Source organism: Temnothorax longispinosus, chromosome 1 (assembly GCF_030848805.1).
Source record: "Temnothorax longispinosus isolate EJ_2023e chromosome 1, Tlon_JGU_v1, whole genome shotgun sequence".
In the NCBI taxonomy this organism is placed as follows: Eukaryota; Metazoa; Arthropoda; class Insecta; order Hymenoptera; family Formicidae; genus Temnothorax; species Temnothorax longispinosus.
Window position 1 is genome coordinate 23,565,222 of NC_092358.1, and position 6,000 is coordinate 23,571,221.

Here is a 6,000-nt window from a genome sequence, read left to right on the forward strand (position 1 = left end):
CAATAGTTTTATTTTTTAAAGAATTGTCAGGATAGTACTAGAATCCCCATGGAATTTGATCGGCGACGTAATCATTATTTACGATAGAAAATAAGGAAAAAGAATAAAATATCTTATAAAGAGAGGGAACGAGAGATTTTATTGAAATATGAAAATATTTTAAATACAAATTTTATTAATTAAAGTTTAATATATTTTGCAATATATTTATATATTAAAAAACACATCGAAATATATGTACATATGTATACCTTACCCGAAATATTATTTACGGAAATAACCTGTAAAACTGAATTATATAGCAGTTTCTGTACTTCATATTTTTTGTAGGTATATGTACCGCATGTAAACGCAAATTGTAAATATGATGCCACATGCAAATTTCCAAATTGGTCGATGCACAAAAGAACAATGTATTTTCGTGTTCTTCACACCCCGTTAATTTACCGCGCGTCTTTCTCGTGATTGCAATATCTGGTCTTGCATGACAAAAGGCGTTCACAAAAGGTAACACGGCTAATATTCGCACGCACGTGCATATGTGCAGTTATATGGCCCATGTGTTTCAATGGATTCACCATTTTGTGATGAAAAGGAGAATTGTTGGACCGGCTGCCTAATCGTCGCTGAGGGCACAATCGTAAAGTCGCGAAAACCACGCAAACCGCAAAAAGAATTTTTTATACGAGGAAACATGTTGCAATTTTTTATCATTTTAGAAAAGATAATTAGGACCTATGATTCTGCGAAATTAAATTACATGCATTACATGAAGAATATGTCTTTTAAAAATGTCTTAAATATTTCTTCACTTAGAATATGTATCTAAAAATATTTCCATATTTCGTAATAATTTTAATTTTAATATAATTTTTATTATATATTGTATATATAATAATTTCTAACCACAATTTTTTTCATCTTGGATTAAAAAGTTACGTGACGGGTAATCAAGCCAGGTCGATCCTAGGAACCCCAGTAGGCCGCATATCGGGCCTAACCGCATTAAGGTTACGCAGTAAGGCTCGAAGCGGCGAAATTGGCCGGGACCTCATCGTGCGATCATTATGCTCTTCCATCGTTTACAACGTTCGTAATTCGTAAATAACAGTGTCGGTGGGAGCGCCGTGGCTCCGCGGGCGTTTAGCATATTTTATAGAGAAAAGAAGCGGAAGAGAAAAAACAAAAAAGTAGAACGCTGTTGGATGCGGGAGGGACGGAAATTAAATTCGGCAAGATGAGAGCGTGTATAGATGCGCAGGCGAGATTTTATTTTATTTTCAGATAAACGATTCAAGAGTTTGCCATCACACTCTGTAAAATTATTTCGTATAACGATAGACAAATTGATATAATGCGTGATGAAATTACTTATATATATACACAGAATATAAACGAGTTTAATAACAGAACCATAATTGTCACATTAGAATTATTTTTGTATAAGAGAGCGGATTGTATAAAATAGCGTAAATTAAATAAATCCAGGAAGATTAAAATTATATAATAGTAAAGGCTCACACAAGATTAGAAATCAAATCAAAGACAAAGGAGCATCGAGCCATAACAAGGTGTTGGTGTACATGTATTCTATACTTAAGTAAAGAATTAACGAATTGTAATGTACATACTGTACATATACATATATTCCAACTTAATAGACTGCGCGCCGCAAATTTGTCGGTCTTGAAACACAGCTATCTTGGAACATTAATACCCTTCCAACCCGGAATTAAATCTACACGATTTAATTGTTTAAAATTAAAATTATAACAAGGATTTAATGTTTTAAGTTATACAATAAATTACTTTAGTAGAATTCTTCTTGAGTATAAGAAGCGGGGTTAGAAAACAGTGTAAATCGTTCGAACGATCCGGAAAATTCAGAGCGACGTGTCCTGAAATTCCTATACCTTCGCGCTTCGTCCTGGCTTCGTCATGCTCGATCCAGAGACGCGCGTCGATCCATCATTTGGAAGAGAAGCAGAAGTGTCCGGCGGTATCTGGGATACGTCAAAGTGAACCCCGAGTCTCACTCGTGCACTTCGTCTTTTCGGAGAGAGAGAGAGAGAGAGAGAGAGAAGACCATCTCGCGCGCGACCATATGGTCGCCGGCGGCGCAGGTCATTATTTTCTAGCAGGATTGCTCAGAGGAGAAATCCAAAGGAAAGGGAACGTGGAAAGGGGAGATCGGGGGCCCACCACGAAATTGCTCGAAAATTACTCGGCGCACCTCGCCCGGCTTTTCGTTTTTCGGGGATAATTTTATGATCCGGGGATTTTTAATTTGAATTTCAATACGGAGCGGAGCGCACACGATCCTTTTCTTCCCCGTGCCCCATTCTTCCTGGAACGCAATACCGGCTGCTACGATGAAAGTATCGATTCGCCGGATGAGTGTCAGGGTATCTGTTCCGCTTAAATAAATTGATACATAACCTAAAGTAGAATTATCAACTTTATATATAAATTAAAACCTTGTAAAGAAATTGATCGAGCTTTATTAAATTTTGATATTAAATTTAAAACATACTAAATACCACGGGACACCGTTACAGCGATGTATCATGTATCTATATAGTCTATAATATTATCGCATGTTATAGATAAATCATAATTTTTTTTGTGCTGTAACTTTACACTCTGCTTCGACGTGTCAGCTATGTGATACATTGGTAGCACTTAGGATTTAATATACGTCGCTTTTTCTTGACGTATTAAACTTTTTATTGACGCACCATTAAGATCATGCCGCCAGTCATGCGAGGAGGGCTTAAAATACCGGATGGAGATCGTATATATTATATACGTAGAAACTAAGTAGCATTTTATAAGAGCGTTGTCGTGTATACATTTTTGTCGGTTCGTTACTCAAAAGAGTGACTTGAAACTTTAAGTAGCTACTTCCCTCGCTCTCGAGAGATCTTAGAGAGACCTCGGATTCTGAGCACCTATACTCTCATGCAGATGAAGCCTTGCACGAATCTCGTCTGAAACGCTCTTGGATCGTTTACCCTGATTTGCATATTTCGTGAAACATGCAGCGGGGAACGGTGCAATAAACTAAAATGCAATCTGGAATAGAATATCGCGGCTTTACGATGTTATTAAACGGCACAACGTTGAATAAATACGCACGTGTGTAGCAAGAAGTGTTAATCACTTCCTCAATTAGCGTTCTCTCGCGCACGATCAGTGACTATAAACCTATATTTATTGATACGACATCGTTTGAGTGCATATATGTTACATCTGTTGCAATAACATTTGATTGCATCAGTGCGAAATATCAGATCTACTTTACGGTAAATAGAATTAAGATATAAAGCAACACGGTTTTAATATGTGTCGTAATTGTGTAACAAATTCAGAAATTGCTCAGTTCTATCACTTTTTCTTTTTGGCTTGCGCTCGTTTTTTCTCTTTTCGCTCTAACCCCGCCTCTCATAAAATAGAGAATATAATATCGCCCTCCTCTTTCCACCTCCTGAACATTTTTGGTGGACTCACGACGGAACTGTATTTTTTCCTCTCTAAAGATAAATCTGCCCGCGTGCCATATGTCGACTTGATCCTGGAAAACGTTTTCCGATTTCTTGCATGCAACAGATGGCCGGGTAGGGCGGTACGTTCTCTTCTTGAAGGATCTGAAAATCCTATGGGAGCGATTCTTTTTCTCCGACATGTTCTCTCTAGCCACGAATTAGCAATTTGTATTATACATCGGAATATCGCTGAAATTCAAAAAATATATATATTAGAAAGTATTATTTGTCTGAAAAGTCTTTATACATTTTGGAAAATTAATGTTATTACTAGCTAAACTAGAAGCCGTAACGAAGATAAAAGAATTTATAGATACAACGATCAAAGAGAGAAAGTTAGTAAAGAATTTGAATATTCTTTAGATAGGAAAATGAATAAAATAATTAGCTTATCGTACAAGCTTCGACAACTATAATGAGCGAGATCTAAGCAGAAGTGATTTAAATCTCTTCTAACATGAGAGAGATTATCCAATATAATGCGCGTGCGCGCGTGTGTGTGTGTGTGTGTGTGTGTGTGTGATTTAAACATACCGTCGTTATTCGAGAAATAATTCGAATTAATGAAGTTTAAAGATAAGAAAATTGATAATAATTTTACAGGTCTTGAATATAACAACTTTTGACATTTCTCACAATATATATTTAAAGATATTAAAGATTAATTAAAGATATTATAAAATATAATATCTAAATATAATATATATGCAAAAATATATATCTTAAAAATCACGTTTTTTAGTTTTTTAATATGCATTCCAAAAAATAACAAAAAATCTAAATTAAAATAATTAAAAAGATATTTATAAAATACTTTTTTACATTTATTTACATATAGAATCCTACATCTTGAATATTATTTCAAGAAATTGAAAAAAGATCTTGAAAACAACAAAATTTATTTTGTCCTCTGACGATTAGAATACGTGGGATTCTCTCTCTCTGTACATGTTCCTACATACATAGTATATATAAATTCCTATACGAATTTAAAAGAGGGTAGGGAGAAGAAATGACGCGACACATCGCGAAAAGAACGTGTGTGGGAAGGGACGATCTTCTATTATAAATCATAAGGATGATTATGTTAAAATCCGCTAGGGCCAGCTCATTAGTTCGCGAAATATCGTCCGGTTTCTCTTTTTATCTCGTCTTCCCAAGGCTATCTAGTCGAGGCTGGCGAGGGTGGGGAGGAGGGAAGAGATGAACGGCGTAGAAAACAATTTGGACGTCCCATTTGAGACCCGGGTAGTGCCTTAATTAGTCCCACCATAGCAGATTACCAATCAGCAATTCGGCAATTACGATGCGGTGATTTTTCAACCTGCTGACTATAACGTTCGAGACTTTTTAAGTAAGGGTGTACCGATAGGATATCGATACACGAAAATACACTTTTCCTGATTTTCCGCTCGTTAGACATATCACATATTACGAAAGTATCGAAATAAATGTATATATAAATATATAAATATATAAATTAATAAATATATTAATGTCAAAAATTCATTTTTTTTCTGTATGTTATTTTTACAATTTTTGATAATAAAACAAAATAAATATAAAATAGATATATCTTTTTAAATTTTATTAAATAATTCTTTGTCTATAAAACGATACCTTGTTAGAAAATAAATAAACAAACAATGAAGGAAAAAAAGGAAAAATTATTTTAATTATTTATTAGCGCATAATAAAGTCTGTATGGACTGTATGATAATAATATAATTGTATGAATAACTCGCTAAAATATGGAATTGTCCCAAAAATGGTCGCTTTTTCAATCCGATACAATTAAAACGAGAAGTACCCACGTGGAAACAAGAAAAGGAAGCAACCTATTCAATTTCGGCAAATCCCCCTTCCCCCCTTAAGCCAATCCTTCGAAGGAAACTGTTAAATCTATTACGGCTGTAAAGCTCGATCACGATCACGTTCCGTGAAGAGGGTCGAGGATCGAGTCTCGAGCGGCGAGTTGCATCTTATGTTCGTAAGAAAGGAGGAATAGGAGGGAGAGACAGAGAAGTGTGTTTTGTAGTTTCGGTGGGCCAGGTCGCAGGTAGGCGGCGAACGGACCCCTGAAATCACTCGAAAAATGAGGGGGTACACAGGCCTCCCGTAACATTTCTTTTCTCTTTTTTCTTGTTCAAACGCGATATAATCGTTTGTCCTCTCGTGAAGGGTGGACGTGGAAGAATGGCGGTGAAAGGGATGAAAACTGCGTAGCAGTTTGTCTCTGTAACTCTTTCAGTTTGATAATTTCGTTATTCTAGCTGATGTCTGGTTGCTGCTGATATCCTGAAACCGATGTATACTTATTAAACCCTTTAATACATTTAAAATTAACATTTATCTATATATATATATATATATATATATATTCTAATAATATAAAATATTAATTTAATAATAAATTAAATTATTTATTTATGGAAATATATAAATAATTTCTATC